The sequence below is a fragment of the Heterocephalus glaber genome, unplaced genomic scaffold (assembly GCF_053883595.1).
Source record: "Heterocephalus glaber isolate CG9 unplaced genomic scaffold, H.glaber_assembly_v1.0 deba00001497, whole genome shotgun sequence".
Classification (NCBI taxonomy): Eukaryota; Metazoa; Chordata; class Mammalia; order Rodentia; family Bathyergidae; genus Heterocephalus; species Heterocephalus glaber.
Window position 1 is genome coordinate 200,503 of NW_028258320.1, and position 21,435 is coordinate 221,937.

The 21,435-nt window shown below is 38.3% G+C and overlaps 1 protein-coding gene across 20 annotated transcripts in view; it reads right to left on the minus strand.

Annotated features, from left to right (window-relative positions):
• The window catches only part of Fkbp5 (FKBP prolyl isomerase 5), a 107,080-nt gene that overhangs the window by 72,756 nt on the left and 12,889 nt on the right, over nucleotides 1-21,435 (minus strand). For 7 of the 20 annotated variants that reach the window (XM_087184426.1, XM_087184425.1, XM_087184419.1 and 4 more), the window contains one exon: nucleotides 8,862-8,972. The exons of the other annotated variants lie outside the window; for them this stretch is intronic. The gene's annotated coding sequence lies outside the window, so the exon portion shown is untranslated. The remainder of the gene's footprint in view (nucleotides 1-8,861; nucleotides 8,973-21,435) is intronic. 20 annotated transcript variants of the gene reach the window in all.

Sequence of the window (21,435 nt, forward strand, 5' to 3'; positions counted from 1 at the left end):
ACTCAGATCCACTGGTAACTAGCTCTGGAATCTTTGGCTTTCATTCAGTTTCTCCATATGTAAATTTGAGGGGTTTAGACTAAAATGGTATTCCAATTCTGGTACTTAATTTAGAATTACTTTTAATGAATAAATAGCATTTTTCTAGAAATCATGGAGAACCATGTTATCTGTGAGTAAACAGTTTTATTTTTTCTTTGCCACTTTAGATTTTTTTTTCCTTGTCTTATTGCACTAGCTAGATTTCCAGTGTGCTATTGAACAGAAATGGTGATAGTGGACAACCTACCTTGTTTCTGATCTTAAGAGGGAAAATGTGTGATCTTTTCAGCAATAATTATTCAGCTATTGGTTTCTCATGGATACTCTTTATCAGACTGAGAAAGTTCCCATGTTTTCCCAGTTGGCTGATATTTTATTAGCAAAGCATGCTGTATTTCATAATGTCTTTTTTACTTTTTAGTGTGCCATGTGACATTGGCTTTCAAATGTTAAACCAATCTTGCATACCCAGGACAAAACCCATTTGGTTATTTGTATTTTATTGTTTTTATATGTTGTTGGATTCGACTTGCTGAAATTTTGTTAAGAATTTTACAGCTATGTTCATAAGGGATATTGGTCTATAATTTTCTTTTCTTGCAATGAAATTGTCTGGTTGGGGTATGAGGGTAATGCTAGTGTCATAGAATGAGTTCAAAAGTATTCCTTCCTCAACAATTTTATGGAAGAGCTTGAGTAAAACTGATGTTATGACTTCCTAAAATGTTTGGCACATTCCTCAGGAGAGCCACTCAGGCCTATGGTTTTCTTTGTGAGAATTCAATTTCTTTAAAAGTGTTTTTATCTATTAAAGAAATTGAATTCTCACTTTTCAGTGCTTTATCCATTTCTTCCAAGTAAGCTGTGATATTTTATATCTTTCAAGGAATTTCATTCTATAAAGGTGCCTAATATACTGGCATAATGTAATTCAAATTATTCTTTTTTTTGTTTTTTTGTTTGTTTTTTTTGGTACCGGGGATCGAACTCGAGTCCTTGAGCTTGTGCAGCAGGCAGTGAAACCACTGTGCTAAATCCCCGGCCCCAAATTATTCTTTTTTAAATCCTTCTAATTACAAGATCTGTAGCTTTGTTACCTATTTCATTCCTGATAATGATAATTTGTGTTCCTTTTTTTTCCTGATCAGTCAGCCTGAGCTAGACCTTGATAGTTTGGCGGGGGGAGGGTACCGGGGATAGAACTCTGGACCTTGCACTTGTGAAGCAGGTGGCGGCACCACTGAGCTAAATCCCTGGCTCACAGACCCTGATAATTTTATCAGTCATCTCAAAGGGCCAATTATTTCTTTATTACTATTTTCCTGTTTTCTAGTTCACTGACTTAGGCTTTCATCTTTATCTTATTTCTTCTGTATACTTTGAGTTTCATTTTTTCTTGTTTTTCTAGCCCCTACCCCATACCCCACACAAGGGATTGAGTCCAGGAGAATTCTACCACCAAGCTACACCCCAACCTCTTTTTATTTTGACAAAGTTCTTGTTAAGCTTCCTGGGCTGGCCTCAATCTTGTAATTCTCCTGCCTCAGCCTCCTGAGTTTCTTAAGGTAGAAGCTGAGGACACTGATCAACGACTTTACTTCTCCAATACAGACATTTATTGCTATGAATTTTCCTTTGAGCACTGCATTAACTACAACCCGCAAATTCCATGATTTTCATTCAGTACAAAATACTTTCTAAAGTCGTATTCATTTTTTCTTCAACCTATAGGTTCCTTAGAGATATGTTACTTTCTTTTTTGGTACTGGGGATCAAACTTGGGACCTTATGCTTGCAAAGCAGGCAGTGGAACCACTGAGCTAAATCCCTGGCATATTACTTTCTAAATACAGTAAAACCTTGGATTGTAAGTAACTTCTGTGAATATTCTACAAGACAAGCTAACATTTCTAAAAAGTTTTAACTTGATAAACAGGCGATGTCTTTCAATATGAGTAGTATGTGATGCCAAACATCACATGATACAACTGAGCCAATGGTTCCTCTCTCTCTCTCTCTTCTTCCCCCTCCCTCTCCCCTCCCCCTTCCCCTCTGGGATTGTAGGTGACTGTCTCTTCAACAGCAAGAAGTTGTGGAGGAGATCTCTTCTGCAGAGGAGAAAAAGGCAGAGGAATTCTTCACTTCAAATGAGATTAGGGAGATGTGTAAAATGTGGAAAACAGTGCAAAATTCTCTAGAAAAGCACTACCCAAATAAGGCTGTAATAGTGTGAGTGATGAATCTGTGTCACATGAATGCAATGTTACATTTCTGAGAAATCCTCAAAAAGAGGCAAAAGCAAATGTCATTGGATAGGTTGCTTGTTAAAGCTGCACAAAATGAAAAAGATTCCATTGAGCCAAGAGAGCAGTGATTCCGTTAATGATAGTGTAAGTCAGGCTCACAATAACCCTCCTCTCTCTTGTCTCCTTCACACCAGCCTGAATCCATGACAGAGCCCAGGCTGGCTTCAAACTAATGGCAATCCTCCTGCCTCAACCTCCTGAGTGCTGGGATTACAGGCCACCATGCCTAGCTCCACAAAGGTTTTCAAAGGTAAATGCAGGTTAATTTGTTTTTCTTTATATTTTATTATTTTATATTGTATTACAGTATTATATATATGTGTGTATATATATATGTGTGTGTATATGTGTGTGTGTGTGTATTTTTTTTTAACCCCAGTACCAGGGATCAAACTCGGGACCTTGCACTTGTGAGGCAGGTGGTGGTACCACTGAGCTAAATCCCCAGCCCACCCAAAATATTCATATAAAAATGACTATAAAGGCCAAGGATTTAGGTCAGTGGTGCCACCACCTGCCTCACAAGCGCAAGATCCCGAGTTTGACCCCCGGTACCAAAACAAGAGAGTATTTTGGGGTTGTGGAATGAACGTCTGAGTTTTCATTATTTCTTATGGGGAAATTCACTTTGATATGCCAGTGCTTTAGATTACAAGCATGTTTCAAGAATGAATTATGGGCCGGGGATTTAGCTCAGTGGTTTTGCCGCCTGCTGCGCAAGCGCAAGGACCCAAGATCGATCCCCGGTACCAAAAAAAAAAAACAAAAAAAAACCAAAGAATGAATTATGTTCACAAACCAAATACTACTGTATTTAGAATTTTCCCAGGTATTTTTCTGTGATTGATTTTTAATTATTTTTGGTTGGAGTAAATAATTTATGATTCAAGTCATTTTAAACTTACTGACATTGTTTTAGGAACAAACTGGTCTATCTTAATAGATGCCCTGTGTGCAACTGAAAAGTATGTATATATGTGTATTTGGTCTGTTTTGGATAAAATATAAAAATGTAAATTCAGTTGGTTGGTAGCACTGTTCAAATCTTCTACATCATATACATATATAGATGCTTTTTCTCAGATTTAGAAAGCTGTATATCATCTGTATATGACAATGTATGTATAAATCACACACACACACACACACACACACACAAAATTGTCCCACAGCTCACTGGTACTCTATTCATTGTTTTCCAAGTCTTTCTTCCTGAGTTTATTCTAGATAGTTTATAATGTCATGGATTCAAGTTTTCTAAGCTTTTCTCCCATACTGTCTAATTTGCTATTAAACCCATGCAGTATACAGTATTTTTTGTCTCACACACTAGTTTTCACCTCTAGATGTTCAATTCAGGCCCTATCTTCCACAACTGTCTTTAATACTCAATCTTTCCTCTATTTTGATTGTATGGAATACAGATATATGAATTGTATCAATGTCTTTTGCCTACTAATTCCATCATTGTGTCATTTTGAGTCAGTTTTTATTGATTGATTTTCCTCCTGAGTTATATTTTCCTTTCTTTGTAAGACTGGTAATTTTCGACTAGAGGCCAAACGTGAATTTTATCTTGGTGACTGTTAGATATTTTTGTATTCCTATAATTATTGAGCTTCATTCTGGGATCCAGTTAAGTTACTACTTGGAAACAGTTCGGTCCTTTTAGAGGCCTGCTTTGTAGGGAGGACCACAGCAGCCTTCAGTCTAGGGCCACGTTTGCCCCACTGGTAAGACAACTCCTTTTGAGGACTCTTCCTCATTCCTGTGACTTGGGAGGTTATCCTGGTCCAGTTAGTTGAGAGCACAAACTATTCTTCACCCTGAAAGACAAGCAGGGATTGTTGCCTCTAAGGCTTTTGTGTAGTTCTTTCTCTGGCTGTGGGGATTTTCCATACATGTTCACTGACCAATACCCATGTGAACTCTTAAGGGGGACTGCAGACTTTTGGAGCTCTCTCCTTGTGCAGCTCTCTTCTCTCCAAAATGCAGCCATCTTGCCCTTCCTGGACTCTTCAACTGAAAGAGATCACTGGACTCTGCCTGGGGTCCCCTTTCTTACCCTGCAGACTGGAACCCCTTCTCAGCAGCAAGATAGCATAATTGTAGGCTTAACCTGTTTGTTGTTTTTACTTTCTCAAAGATCACTGCCCTGTGCTGTCTGTTGTTCTTCATTTGAAACTACTGCTTCATATGTTTTGTCTGAGGTTTTTATTTGTTTTGTGATTACAACCAGGAGGGGAAATCCAATCTTTATTAACGCCATCATGGACAGAAGCACAAGGTCATGAGTACATTTTTTAAGCCAGAAAAAGGAGACACAATAAAAAGACACAGGTACCATAAATGGAGTTTCAACAGGGAAAAATGTGTCTTATAAAATAAATACCATTGCACAAATTCTGAAATTTGCAGGAAATAAGTTTTTCCATGATCCTACAAAGTCGCAGCCTGTAAGTACTAATAAGAAATTCTCTATCCTAAAATAGCAGGTACTTTACTTTAAAAAGGCAGTCAAAATTAAGATTTTTATGCATATTTCTAGAAAACTGGGTAACTATACTATCTTTTTTGTGGATTTACATTTCCAAGAGAACATTAATAAATAAGCATCACAATTTATGCCAAAAACTATAGAGCATGCCAACATACTGAAATTTCAACACTCTGTAAACTGGAAAGAAAAGCCCCACACCATTTAGAACACAAATACTCTTCAATGGCACTTGAAAACAACCCAGGAACAACATCTGTCACCAAACCACAGAATTTGCTTCTCTGTGTGCCTATCTAAACTTTTAACTAGCCCTAGTACCCTTTGCAGGTCTCTGCCCTTACAAAAAACATAATTTCCTACCTATCCAATCCTATCCTAATTGTGTCGTTTTATTGCCAGACTATTTTGGTTTGGACCTATGTTTCAAAGTTTAGCGGACAGATAAAGAGTAAGCATATCTCCCCTTGGTTCCCCACCTTAAGGAGAAAGCATTGTATTGTCTCCATTCATATAAGGCGTTTTTGCTGGAAGTATGGAGTACACGTCTTTGATCTGTTGAGAAGGTTCTGTTCTACTTCCAATCTCCTGATAGCTTTTACCATGAACAGCTGTAGAATTTAGACCAATACTTTTTCTCTAACTACTGACAGGATCATACGGCTTTTTCCTTTCCTCTGTTAAAATGATGACTTTTGGGGTGGATCTTCCAATGCTGAACCAACACTGCCATCCCTATAATAAAACTACTTTCTACATACTGCCACATCTGACTTCTAATAGTTTCTTTTGTTAAACAAATTTCTATCTATGTTCATACTTTTTTCTTCTATTATCTTTATCCAGATTTAGTATTAGCACAATGTTGATTTCCTAAAATGAGGGGAGAGGTGTTCCTTTTTTCTGCTTTAAATGTTTGATATAATTTATCAGTTAAAATGTATATGAGCCTGGTGTTGTCATATAGGTAGGTTTTCAAGCTAGGAATATACTTTAATAGGTGCTATTCAAATTTTATATTTCCTCCAGAGTAAGTTTCATTAATTTGTCTTCCAAGGTACTTCTTAGAAGTTGTCAATTTATTTCAAAAAATATTTTTGTAATATGCTCTCCATATTCTTTTAAATTCTGTAAAATCTGTGGTAATGTCTTCTAGATCTTGATATTGTAATTTAAATAATGTTTAATTGATACTGTGTAATAGGAAGAAAAGGTCTAAAGGAGTAGGGGAAGTGGGAGGGGTAGGGGAAAGGAAAGAAGGGAAAAGAAAAAATACGAGAAAAGGAAAATAATGGAAACAAAGTCTGTGAAAATAAGGAAGGGTGGAGGGGGTGAAGGAAAAAATAAGAACCAAGATACTTATGTAAAGGTACAAGATCCCAATGATGAATGTAACTGTATTTTATACCTAAAATGTACCAATAAACTTAATGGGGAAAAAAACATAATTTCCTAAGAAAACAATATATACAGATGCAAAGAAACTGACAAGACACAAATCGGGACAAAGAAGGCAGTAAAGAGCTCTGCTTGGATGACTTCCTTTCCCCTTCCCAAAACTACTTTCCAACAAAGTGGGTTCTGTGGCTCAGACTACATGGTCTGGCTCTTTGTCTTTATGCTACTCTGTCACTATTCATTCCACCTATCAACAGCCATCATGCAAACTACGTAGCTATACTCCCAAAGTTTCAGATTAAGGTTCTGAGGAAAGTCCTAAACTAGAGTATAAGGGAGAAGCTTTTCACTGGGATTGAGAAGGCAGATGAGAAACTGAATGAAATGGATTGAACAGAGAATAGAGAAACCGGAGAGTATTAAATCTCAGACTGGCTCTTCTAACCATACCTTAGTATCCCAGCTCCTTACCTTCACACATTCTTCCTGGAAAGTCTGATAACTCTGGGATATTTTTTGGTTTTGGGGGGATTTTTTGGTACCAGGGATCAAACTCAGGTCCTTGTGCTTGCAAAGCAGGTGGCAGAACCACTGAGCTAAATCCCCAGCCCCTCTGGTTTTTCATTTGTTTTTGAGACAGGGTCTCACTAAGTCACTAAGCTTGAACTTGTGATCCTCCTAGCTCAGCCTACCAGAGTACTGGGATTCCAGATGGGCGCCACCAACTCTGATTTCTATCTATAGAAATAAGGGTTGTGAGGCCAGGGATTTAGCTCAGTGGTTTCGCCGCCTGCTGCGCAAGCACAGGGACCCGAGTTCGATCCCCGGTACCAAAAAAAAAAATAAGGGTTGCATCTTAAGTTAAATTATTCTATTAGCCAAAACTTACAGACTTAAATTTTTTTTTTGGTACCAGGGATCCAACTCGGGTCCTTGTGCTTGCGCAGCAAGCAGCGAAACCACTGAGCATTTAAATCCCCAGCCCCTACAGACTTAAATTTTAAGAATACTTTAGGTTCATAGATAACAAAAGTAGGCAGCAGAGTAACAGGAAACTCCCCAAAGCCTGTTGTTTGCCCTGAGTTTCCTGGACTATCAATATCAGGCACCAGAGCGGTAACGTTTGTTACAAGTGATGAACCTTCGCTGACAATCATAACCAACGAACCTGTATCTTTGTTACCAATGCCCACAGTGTACATTGGAGCTCAGTCTTGGGCTGTACATTCTAAGTTGGGAAAATGTATAATGATGTATTTCCAGCTATACAGCATCATAGAGAGTAATTTTACTACCATAAAAATCTCCTGTGCTCTACTTATTCATCCCTCCCTCTCATCCAGCTCCCAGCAAATCACTATCTTTGTACTGCTGCCATAGTTTTTCCTTTTCCAGACTGTCCAACAGTGGGAAGCACACGGTAGGTAGCCTCTTCAGATTGGCTTCTTTCATTCAGGGATATGCATTTAAGGGCTCTTTCGTGTCTTTTCATGGCTTCATAGCACATTTGTTTTTAGTACTGAATAATATTTCATTTTCTAGATGTACTATGGTGTATTTACCCTGACGGACATCTTGCTTCCAAGTTTTGGCAATTATAAATAAGCTTGCAATAAACATCTGGGTGAACATACTTGTGTGAATATATGTTTTCAGCTCATATGAGTAAATACCAAGGAGCATGACTGCTGGATTATATGGCAAGAATATTTTTAGTCTTATAAGAAACTGCCAAGCTGTCTTCCAAAATGGCTGTACCATTTTGCATTCCCACCAGCAGTAAATGAAAATTCCTATTCTTCTACATGCTGAGCAACATTTGGTGTTGCTAGTACTTTGAACTTTAGTCATTTTATTAAGTTTATAGTGGTATCTCACTTTTATTTTAACTTGGAATTCCCTAATGGCATATGATGTCGATCATCTTTTTATATGCTTGCTTGCCATCCACATGCCTTCTGTGGTGAGGTGTTCAAATTTTCATTTTTTAATTGGGTTACTTCCTTACTGTTGAGTTTTAAGAGTTTTTTGCATATTTTGGATAATAGAGATCAGAGATGTCTTTGGCAGGTATTTTTTTCCTGGTCTATAGTTTGTCTTCATTCTCTGGATAAGGGTTCTTTTCAATAATATTTTTCATACACATTTTCTATATAGTCAGAGTGTATATATATATATATTTTTTGTTTTTTATTGAGACAGGGTCTCACTATGTAATTCAGGCTGGCCCTGAACTTACTATGGAGTCCAGGCTGGTCTTGAATTTGTGGTGATTCTCCTACCTCAGCCTCCCAAGTGCTGGGATTACAGGTGTGTGCCACCACATCTGGCATAATGTATATATTTTACTATGGTTACCAAAGGTTTTTTTGTTTTGTTTTTTTATTGGTACCAGGGATCGAACTCAGGTCCTTGCGCTTGCATAGTAGGCGGCGAAACCACTGAGCTAAATCCCCGGCCCCTGGTTACCATAGTTTTAAATGATTATTCTACTGAATGCTCCCCAAAATGACCAATGAAATTCTTGCCAAAAGCTGAGCCAACTTTGTTGCAGAAATTAGCAGGCCGATTCTAAAATTCATATGGTTTTGTAAGACACTCAGAGTAATAAAAGCTACCTTGAAAGTTGTAGGACTCATAGTTCATGGTTTCAAAACTTAATAGGGGCTGGAGATGTAGCTCAGTGGCACTATGCCTGCCTCACAAGCGCAAGGTCCTGAGTTTGATTCCTGGTAACAAAAAAAAGAAAAAATTCAATACACAGAGCAATCAAGACCATGCAGGGCTGAGGATTTAGCTCAGTGGTGCCACCACCTACTTTGCAAGCACAAGGTCCCCAGTTCAATCCCTGGTACAAAAAAAAAAAAAACCCAGTAAGAATGAAGGGGCAGGGAGGAGAGGAAAGAGGAAGAAAGGAAGGAAAGAAAGAAGAGCGAGAGAGAGGGAGGCAAGGGGGGAAAGGCAAGGCAAGAAGAGAGGGAGGAAAGGGGAGGAAAAAGAAAAAGAGGGAGGGAAAAGGGAAAGAAAATGAAAGAAAGTGAAAGGATAAAGTATAGAATGAGAAAAAAATTTGCAAATCACACTTTTGTTTTGTTTTTAAGAAAGGGTCTCCCTATGTAGTTCAGGCTGGCTTTGAACTCACTGTGTACCATAGGCTGGCCTTAAACTCGTGGAAATTCTCCTGTCTCAGCCTCCAAAGTGCTGGGATAAAAAGCATGTGCCACCAGGCCTGGCTTCACACCATACTTCTGATAATGGAATCAGTATCTAAAATATATTACGAACTCCAACTCCATAATAAAAATACAGTGCAATTTAAAAATGAGCAAAGGACTTAAACAGACAATTCTCCAGAGAAGATATACAAATGGCCATAAGCACGTGTGCTCAACATCACTAGGACATGCACATAAAAATCACAGTGAGGCCAGGGGATTTAGCTCAATGGTTTCACTGCCTGCTGCACAAACGCAAGGACCCGAATTCGATCCCTGGTAACAAACCCCCCCCCCAAAAACAAAAATCACAGTGAGACACCACTACACACTCACTAGAATGGCTATTTTTTTTTTTTTGGTACCGGGGATTGAACTCGGGTCCCTTCACTTGTGAGGCAGGAGGCAGAACCACTGAGCTAAATCCCTGGCCCATAGAATGGCTATTTTTAAGACAATAGTAAATTATTGAGAAAGATGCTAAGAACGTAGAATGCTTATTCATTTCTAGCAGGAACATAGAATGGTGCAGCTGTTTGGAAAATGTTGGTACTTCTTCAAAAAGTTAAACTGGGGCCAGGGATTTAGCTCAGTGGTTCTGCCACCTGCTTCACAAGCGCAAGGACCTGAGTTCAATCCCCGGTACCAAAAAAAAAGTTAAACTGACATTGTGGTTACCCCTGTGATCTCAGCTACTTGGGAGGCTGAGGCAAGAGGATTGTGAGTTCCAGGCCAGCTTGGGCAACTCAGCAAGGCTCCATCTCCCAAAAAAGGGGACAACTAGAGAGCACTTAGACTTAGAGTACTTGCCTAACATGTGCAAGGCTGTAGGTTCAAACCCCAGAACTGATAATAACAATGATGATAATATTACCATTTGATACAACAATTCCATTCTTAAGTGTAGCCCCAAGAAAAAAATGAAAACATATGCCCACTCAAAAACATACACAAAAGTTCATGAGAACAATACAATAACCAAAGAGTAGAAAACAACCCAAATGTCCATTAACTGACAATGGATAAACAGAATGTGGCAGACCCATACAATGAAGTATTACTCAGCAACAAAGTACCACTACCATGAGTGAACATTACCCTAGATGAAAGAAGACAGCGAGAAAGACCATACACTGTATCTGTCAGCTGATCGAAAGGCCTGGAACAGGCAAATTCAGAGAAGGAAAGGAACCCATGTTGTCCAGGGCTCAGGGGTGCGGGGGGTGAGAGTGACTGCAGATGGGCACCGATCAAACGCTGAGAACTGGGGTAGTCGTAACAGCTGTACAAATCTGTGAGTACACTGGAAACTCTAAACTGTATACTTTTACAGGGTGAATGTTATCTAGAGAAAGCTGTTATAGAATGGATGCACCACAATTCACAATACACATCACTTCCAATTTCATACTGTACTACCTAACGTGCCATGAAGATTTTTGTGTCTATGCTTTAATCATACACATAATTAAGAGTAAGCTCTTGATTGGGGGTGGGTACCAGGGATTGAACTCAGGATCTTAAGCTTTAGAGGCAGGCACGGTGCCACTGAGCTAAATCCCTGACCCAAGAGTAAGCTCTTGAAATAATCTGCTTAAGTTAGAATTTTGGCTTGACACAACATAGCAGCTATATGATCTTCAACAAGTCCCTTAACTACACTGGGCCTCAGTTTCCCATCTAAAACACGAAGTTGAACATTATTACAACTCAGGATTCTGAGCATTAAAATGAGTAACACATGTAAAGCACTTTGCACAGTGCCTTCACAAAGATGTCTAACCTGAGTAGAGGAGCTGTGTAATTTGCATTACTTTCTTTTAAAAATATTTACTTTCTGGGGCCAGGGATTTAGCGCAGTGGCACCATGCCTGCCTCCCAAGTGCAAGGTCCTGAGTTGGATCCCCAGTACCAAAAACAAAAAATTTATTTACTTTCTGCTTTTGTGTTTTTGTTGTGGGGTTTGTTTGTTTGTTTGTTTTGAGACAGGGTTTTGCCATGTAGGCCTTGAACTTACTGTGTGACCCAGGCTGGCCTCAAACTCATGGCGATCTTCCTGCCTCAGCCTCCCAAGTGCTGGGATTATAGCCACGCACCACCATGCTCACCTAAAACATAGTATTTATTTGTTTGTCTGTGGTACTGGGGTCTGAAGCCAGGGCCTTTGCACTGAGTTACATCCTCAAACTTTTTTTTTTAAACAGGCTCTCACTGAGTTGTGAAGTTGCCTGGGTTGGGCTAAAACTTATGATTCTCCTGTCAGCCTCCCAGTGCTAAGATCACAAGTGTACACCACAGCATGCCAGCCCTGGTTTTGTTTTTTCTAATATGATTTCCAAAAGTGGTATAACTGGTCAGAACTCATGAACATCTTATGATGTGAATCTGGAGCGGCCCCAAAGGCCTGTGTGTTAAAGGTCTGGTCACAGCTGTGGTGCTATGGGGAGGTGGTGGAGCCCAGGAGGTAAGGCCCGGAGGAAGCCAGGTCACTGGGTGGTATTGGGGCCTGTGATCTTCCTCTCTGTCTCTGCTTTGCAGCCACTTGAGGTGAGCAGCTCTGTCCCACCATGTGCTCCCTGCCAGGACCTCTCCCTCGCCACAGGCCCAAAAGCAAAGGAGCCAAGTGCCCACAGACGGAGACCTCTAAAAACATAAGCCAAAAGAAAACTTTTCTCCTTATAATTATCTCAGAGATCTGATCACAGCCAAGGAATGCTAACACAAATATTTATGTGTCTCAATATATTTCACCAAACTACATCTCAAAATGGGTACACTAATTTCTGGTGCTATAGTTGTAAGTATATGAAAGAAAACTGATGTTACTGCCAACATTACAGTAAATTTGTTAATGGAGTAAGTATCTTGTTTAAATTGTTTATTCATTTTAATTTTTGCTCTCAGCAGTTTGAAAGCCAATAGTTTTCTAATTATTCTATTGATTCTGCACAACATGAAACTTACTGAACAGGAAATGTGCACAAAATCCACAAGAGGCTACAAAGAAAATGGAAATAAGGCAGGTCAAGGATTTTCTGTGAGGTAAGGCAAAGAAATATTTTAATTCAAGGTAACAATAATGAGGAATAAGGAAGCTACAAAGTGCTTATAAGTGTCCAAAGAGGGAATGGATAGCAGTGTTTGAGGTGGGATTTAAAGGATAGACATAATTTCAACTGGCAAGAGTGTGGCAAGGTAAAATCAAAGCTGGTAAAAGAATACGGCACACTCTAAGGCTGTCGCTTGAGGACAAAGGGACCAGCAGATGGAATGCGAAGAGAACAAGAACACAGAGCAGACCCTCTAAAACTGAGCTAGTGACCATGTCAGCAGCGGGGGGAGAGTTTCTCACAGGGCAAAAATGTGCAGAAAAACACGAAGCCATGAATCACCATGACCCATCAAGGGAACTGTATGTGATCCAACTGGCTGAAGTGAAGGGTACATGTGGGAAAGAGGCAGATGATGCTAAATAAACAGGCAGAGGCCCGACAGTAAAGAACCTTGTGTGCCAGAATAAAGCATCTGAACTTTATTCCAAAGGAAATAGAAAAGTGAATCATTTGTGACAATCAAACTGGTTTTTAAAAAAATGATTCTGGCAACACTCCAATGGCTTCCCACTCACACAGAATAAAGTCTGAAGTTTGTCTTACGCTTAAAGCCCCACAAGCTGGTCACTGGCCATCTCTGAAAGCGCTCTCAGCACCCTCCGCCCCCTTGCTCTGCTTAGCTACACTGGCATTCTCGCTGTTCTCTTCAAAATGCCCCTCCTCAGGGTCTTGCACTTGTTCCTTCTTCCTGGACAGCTACACAGGGGTGCCTTCCTTTCCTTCAGTCTCTGATCAAATACTTACTTTCTTTTTTTTTTTGGTACTGGGGATCGAACTCAGGTCCTTGTGTTTGAACAGCAGGTGGCGAAACCACTGAGCTAAATCCCCAGCCCTTAAATACTTTCTTATCTGGCAGGCTTCCTCTATTGGTTGATAGAAAAGAGCATGAAACTACTTTAATTAGTGCCATTTTCTTCCTCCACTCAGCACCTGCACAAGTATTTATTTGTACATTGTTTGCTCCCCCTTACTAGAAGGAAGGCTGCATGATAGATCCTCTCAATAACCCTGCCACATGGGAACTGTTGATACTGCTATTTTCAGACAGTGACACTAAGGAGCAGAGAAGAAATTTATCAAAGGACATGTTGCTGATGAACGGTGCAAGCACACAGAAAGGCTCCTGAGCCTGCACTCTGATATTTCACACACTGATTCTTTACTAGGGTCACAAGTCCCTGACTCTATCAACAAATGAAAATGTAAATGTATCAGAAATCATATCACTAGTGAGAGGGCAAACTGGCATAATATTTTTAAGAGGAAATTTGCCAATATCTACAAAAAAGTTAAATACCTTTTACCCCAGCAACACCACTTCCAGAAAACCACCTATAGATATTCTCACAAAAATAAGCAAAAATACATGAAAAGGGTATTAAACATAACACTATTGTAATAGGAAAAAAGTGGGAAATTTCCATAAAAGACTGTTATTACATATCTGTGTAATGGAATATTATGTAGCAATTAAAAATTAACAAACAGCTATACATGAATTAATAGGGAAAGATGTTCAAGAATAGCATGAAGGCCAGTGATTTAGCTCAGTGATGCCATGCCTGCCTCACAAGTGCAAGGTCCTGAGTTTAATCCCCGGTATAAAAAAAGAAAAAAAAAAAAAAAGCACAAAGGAAAAAAATTTATAGAACAGAATATAAATATCCTATTTGTATAAAGAATGCATATGCATTTGTAAATGTAGAAAAAAATGTCAAGAAAGAAAAATACTAAACTATTAATTTTTTTGTTCTGTTTTTGAGATAGGGTCTCACCATGGAGTATAGGCTGGTCTTGAACTCACTATGGAGCCCAAGCTGGCCTCAAACTTGCAGCAATCCTCCTGCCTCAGCCTGCTCAGCATTGGGATTACAGACGTCCGCAACTACGCCTAGCCTAAACCATTAATTCTTGAGAATGGGATTTGGAGAAAAAAGAAATTTTTACTTTTTGCTTTTTGTGTATACATACATCTACCTATTAAAAATCAGTTTAGCGGGCCAGGGATTTAGCTCAGTGGTTTCACCACCTGCTGCACAAGCGCAAGGATCTGAGTTCGATCCCCAGTACCAAAAAAAAAAAATCAGTTTATTAAATTTTCACTAATGAATAAAGAAAATGGCTGAGCACAACAAAGGCTCTTAACTTCAGATGAACATAACTGATCTTGACTATCCACAGTTCAGGAAATGCAAGCTACTAAATGTACTTAAAGAAATTCATCCATCCATTCAACTATTTATGGAACACTTACTATGTGTCAGCACTGTGCCTGATGATACTGACATAATGGTGAGCAGGAAAGACCTAGTCCTTGGTTCTGAAGAGCTTACAGAAAGACCTGTTGGTCTCCATTTTTTCTGTTTCCTGTGTAAGAACCACTTACTGGTCTGTGTTTTTCATTATGCCTATTACGCTATAGTGTCTCGTGAAATAGTAATTAACAGGATCATATCAAACAAAAATGAAGACTTTAAAAATTTTTAATGCCTATTTCTTTCATGATTCATAGTTATTAGAAGCACGATTTGTGGAAAGAACAATTCAAAAAGTAACTTTTCAATTATAGTAGACAAAAAAGTAACCTAGATGCTAAGCGAAGTTTAGGGGAAATTAGGTAAAAATATTCAAAAGGGAAAAACGTTACAGGAAATCTTTACTTTCTTCACTGATTTATGTTCCCCAAATTTTTCTACAATGAATATGTAATAGAAGAAGCAAGGGAAGCCTCCAAGGCAACAACAGGTCAGCTACTGCCCGACTCCTTCCCCATTGCACCAGTTCCCTCATGGCCTGGACTGGCCGACACTCCCTGGCCATTCCCCTTTCTGCTAGAAACAGTACACTAGGCCTTTCCTCTGGGAAACCACTGCTTCTGTCTCCTGGGCCAGGCCAGGCCCTGCCACTCAGCTCCTCCATCCCCCGGTCACTTGTGTTCAGGGGTGAACACATGGCCCTCCTAACAGATTCAAATCAAAATCAATCCTGACAAGAGATTAAACTTTAATGAAGACATTATAATTGCTAATGTATAATACAGCTAAAATTCCTACAGAAAACTCTGTAATAAAACTTTCACTTAATCTGGTCCCTAAATATTTTGTGTGGCTCAAGTCACAAAAGTGCAGTGAAAGTCATAAGCTACATATTTTGTTAAAACATACACAATGAAATGGCAACAAAAATACAAGATTATAAAATTTCCACTTCAAAGAAGCTATTAAAACCTCATATTAGGGCCAGGGATTTAGCTCAGTGGTTTCGCCGCCTGCTGTGCAAGTGCAAGGACCCGAGTTCAATCCCCAGTACCAAAAAAAAAAAACCAAAAAAACTCGTACTTGTCTCAAAGAGTAAGAATGTTAAGCCCGGGCCAGGAATTTAGCTCAGTGGTTCTGCTGCCTACCTCACAAGCACAAGGACCTGAGTTTGATCTCTGGTACCAAAAAAAAAAAAAAGGATGTTAAGCCCATTTACACAGTATCCTGTTAAAATAGCTAAGCCTAGAAACAATAAGAAAATTTAGGTCTACCAGGCATATACATTAATCACATCTCCTCTAACAGAAATATTTTTTAACTTTAAAAATAAAGACATACAAGCAGTATTTTGAGGCTCCTAAAATGTAATAACTAAGAAAATATCTGAAATACATTTAACTTTTTACATAATTCTGATCAATTAATAATCTTCTCAATACTAAGAAAACAGCAGAGTACTATATATTAATAAACTACAGGAAAACAAAGTTCAAGTCAATATAAGGAAACAAACAAGCAAACCATCAGAACGTCCTAAGACTGAAAGGGACTATCTTGTAAGACAGAGGCCTCCCTTTCCTTGAAACTAAACTAAAACAAAAACTGTAATTCTCTGAAAATAAAACATCCTTGAAAAATTCAAGTGATGTGCCAACTGTTTTATTTCCTGAAAGAATATAGCTGAACACATATAATAATCTGTTGCATCTTTTTCACTGTTGCACAATGTCCCTGGCCTAGAATGCACATACTGTATCTATTATCATATTTAAGCAGCTGACAGCAGTGGTTTAAGAATCCTTAACATTCATCTTTGAATACTTAGTTTTCAGTCTTGAAATGGTCATGGATTTCAGCAGTTAAGTATCATATATATTTTTCCATACACTCCAAATACAATACATTTCCTGAACTTTTAGCTTTCAGTTTCCTGTTCGTCAGTGGCTAGAATTCTAGAGGCAATACATAAATACACCACAGCCATGGTATTTCCACTTTTGACAACAGTGAACGTGAACTTAATATGAACATATATAATTATAATGCATATGACTACACACAACAGCTAAGACAGCAATAGCAGATGTTTAATAATTTATAAAAATGGAAATACAAATTACATTCTTTACACAAGAATTCATGTAACTTCTTTTATAACTCAGAACTCAGAAAAGGTTTCTCTCTTCTGAAAGACTGATAAGCTTTCTTTTTCAGACAATAACTATGAACCCATCCTGTTTCCTTTTTTCTCTTGCTTGCCAGGAAGCTCGGAGCTAAACTTAATGTTCAAACAAAGAAACTATCTTGCCTCAGATAATTGGTGTAAAGATGTCTTCTTCCCATTTCCTCATCCTGCTCATTATTTCTCAAGTGACTTATGCCTATTTGCTGACTTTGTTTTTAATGGTCTTTGCCTTTTTCTGTATTAATTACACGCTATCTTCAGTGACTAGAATATAAATTTAAAGAAAATTAATGACTTAAAGTTTCTACTTTCACATCATTACATAACCTGTTAACCCCATTTATAGAAAATATAGGTTCTAAAGTAGATCTTTTTTGCTCTTTCAGAAAAAATAATATTTTTAAATTAAAGAATAATGAAATGGGGCTGGAGGGCTAGGGATTTAGCTCAGTGGTTCTACCACCTGCCTCGAAAGCAGACGGTCCCAAGTTCAATCCCCAGTACCAAAACAATAAAATGGGGCTGGAGATTTAGCTCATTGGTGCCGCCGCCTGCCTCGCAAGCACAAGGTCCTGAGTTCAATCCCGGTACCAAAAAGAAAAAAAGAATTGCTTGATTAATATCTAAAGAAGTCAAATTACAAAAAACTTAATATTCTAAAAGTAGAGTTAACAAAATTTATTATATTACTATATAAATTAAAAGGCTAGCAGCATCTACATATATTTAATAGACTTTCTTTACAAACAATAAAATGGTTCAACATTAAGAAAATATTTTAAGGGGCCGGGGATTTAGCTCAGTGGTTTCGCTGCCTGCTGTGCAAGTACAAGGACCCGAGTTCGATCCCCGGTACCAAAAAAAAAAAAGAAAATATTTTAAAAAGTAAAACAGAAGTTCCTATAAATTACACAAAGAGGTTAAGACAAACCTACACACACGCGCACACACACATTTCAAAAAACTCTAAGCATATTTTTTCTCTTAGTAGAATAATTAAAAGATAAAATGTGTTACAAGGGGTAACCATCTATATACAAAACAAATGGCAGGTCAGAAGAAGAAAAAAAAATCCCCTTTCCCTTCCAGAAAAATGAAGTTAGTAAAAAGAAAGCAAACTGGGAAATATAAGTGGTCTGATACAAGCTATTGAAGACATGAAAAAACTTGTATAGACATTTGTGAATCATACAATTCAACTTCACAGTGTGTAAAAAATGATAAAAGAAAATCAGTATTTCCATAAAAATAAATCTGATCCAGAAGTCTGCTTTTGAGGGAAGGAATGTGGTAGAATTTGCAGAGGTCTGGGGCATCTTTATATAACCTAGGCCACTTTTTCTTTCTTTTATAATGGGAAAGAATACAGAACAGGATTTTTATCATGACTTCATGATAAAATTATGCTTATAGTGACTAGAAAGTATCTGTATACTGTGCATATTCTCAAAATGCACAGAGATTATCATGCCACGGTTAAAACAATACACTTTAAGGGAAAAAAAGGAAGTGATGCATGCGACAGTGAGTTAGTGATTAGGAACTGACATTATTTATGTATGAGGAAAAAAATACCTGCTCTGTATAAAGGGAAGGGAATAGTTTTGAGCAACTGGTGTGACCACACACTAAGCTTTGGGCTTTATATACACATATTTTATCACACTGCATCTAAGAAGGAAAACAGTATAGCTGAAAACAATTCTTAAATAAGGTTTTCACCATTACGGGTGGTGCACATTAACATGTGAGAGACTGAAGACAGCTGATGCAAGCTTGCAGACGATTGCAATAGAAGTGCAGACTCAGGGGCTGTGAAGTTGAAATTAAAATGGCTCCCAACTTTTCATGCTATGATACCAATAGCTCTGGAAGAGAACTTGTGTTCTACCATGATGGAAACCAAAGGTCTACCTTTTTTACAAGGCTATTTATGTTTAAAACAGTATTATGTTTATAATTTATAACTAAAATAAAAGGAAGAAACCTTTTTCTTCTCAAAGCTGATTTCTGAGCTGTGTTTTTTTTAAATTCATTTTTATTCATACATATTTGCCACACATAATGATCACATCCATCATAGGAAATCTGTACCTGTACATAGCTTAGCTCTTTTTTTTCCATTCCCCTCCCCTCCCTTCAACCCTTCTCCTCTCCATTTACAAAAGCTTTGTTCCCATTTTCCCTTCCATTCTCCTTTTTTAAATCCCTTTTCCCTTCCCCCTCCTCCTCTCCCTTATTCTTCCCATTTGAACATGTTCTTCCTACTTTCCACATCTATCTTCCATTTTGCTCTTTATTTACCCTTTGAGTTCCTCACACAAGAGAAACAATGTGATGTTTAAGTTTGTGTGTCTGATTTATTTCGCTTAACATTATGGTCTTTTTTTTTTTTTTTTTTGGTACCGGGGATCGAACTCAGGTCCTTGTGCAGCAGGCGGCGAAACCACTGAGCTAAATCCCCTGCCCAACATTATGGTCTTGACCTGCCATTCATTTACCTAAAAATGACTCAAGTTTATCCTTTTTTACAGCAGAGTAGTACACTCCACTATATATAAAAACTACATTTTCTTTATCCAGTCGCCTGTTGATGAGCATATGGGCTGTTTCCAAGATTTAGCTATTATAAATTGTGCTGCTAGAAACATGAGTAGGCATTTATCACTGTGGTATGATGCTTTTAACTCTTTGGAAAGATACTAGAAGGGGCACAGCGGGGTCAAAAGGAACCTCCAGTTTTAGTTTTTTGAGGAATCTCCACACTGATTTCCATAGTGGTTCTACCAATTTACACTCCCACCAACAATAGAGAAGGGTTCCTTTTTCCCCACAGCTGCACCAGCATTTGTTATTGGCTGATTTCTTGATGATAGCCATTCTTTCTGGAGTGTGAGCTGGGTTTTGAAACATTACCTTAAGGAACAGTGGTGCTCATCCAACAAGTGCAATCACGGGCTTTTCGTTCATAGGGGCAAATTATTAGCACATTGTCCCTGGTAGTAAAATTATTTTTTATTTAATAAAAATTTTTTAAAAATTATTTTTTATCTTGGTGTTTAAGTTTCAGAAGAAAAAGTATGATAATATTTGCATAATTCCCACTCAGAGGGTTGAGAATTACACAAAGATGACCATAAAAATAGCCCTGAAACCTGCAGAGCTGGTCAGTAATGACTGTGGCTCTTAAGCATGACTTCCTCTGACCCCCAAATTTCCTCACCCCCTCCTCTGTAAAACAAGATGGCCGGACTAGAAGCCATTTCCCTTCCTTCCTCCCTTTCTCCCTCTCCCTGGTCCTTTCCACTGTGTGGCTTTGTGATTTAGGAACCAGACTGTATCTAGAGAGCAGAAAAGACAACAGTAGCAAAACTTTGGAGAAAGTTAGTAATGCTTTTATGTAAACAACTAGAATATTAGGAAAATGAGAAAGGTAGCCAAAAACAATTTTACTATGAGAAATGAACAAATTAAAGAGGCATGATGATTCAGGATAGATGATTATGAGCTTCATTGTTAAAATTAATTTGAATACAAGTTTCAGGGTTTTGTTATTGTTGTTGTCTGTGGAACTTGGAGCTGAACTCAGAGCTTTCACATTAAGCTACAACCCCAGCCCCCTTTTAAAAAAATTTTTTGCGACACAGATCACTAAGTCGCCCAGGCTGGCCTTGAACTTGGGATTCTTCTGCCTCAGTCTCCCAGGGTGCTAGGTATGTGCCACCACATCTGGCTAAATTTCAGTTATTGTTAAATCAATAAAGATAACAAGAAATGTTAGAAATGCAGACAGAAGTGTGATCTAAAACACTTAAGAACCCTTGCCAGATAGCCCAAGAAACTTTCTCTAGTTCCCTCATTGTATATGGAAGAGATGTCATACCCCTTAATCACCTCTAACTCTGCTCCGATATAATCACACGCAATCTTCCAATAGGCTAAGTCCGCACCACCACTTCTAATGAATCTAGGCTGTCTACCCCTCCTTATCACTGAATTTTCTCTCTATCTGAAATGTACTCTCCTTTCTCTCAACTTAGTAATAATTTATCAAGCTCTAATAGTGTTTGAGGCATAGTTCCAAAGATTTCATGTACTAACTCATTAATTCTCTCAAAAATCCTGAGAGGTTAACTAATTTAAGATTACTCAGTACAGTGCTAAGATTCAACACAGAATGACTACAAGAAGCCTGTCAACTTGCTCAATTAGTCCAACACTCAAGTCAGACTCTGACACCTTCTTGAAATTTTCATCTTCTTAGCATTTATTCCTGCCTCTTAAGCCATTAAGTAAAACAGACTCTGGCCATTCACCATAGAACTTGGTTATTTATCCTGTGCACATGTTCAATCTTTCTGAGAACAAGGCCGTAGCTTATACAGTATTTTTGTAGTACTACTTAGAAACTAACAATTTAA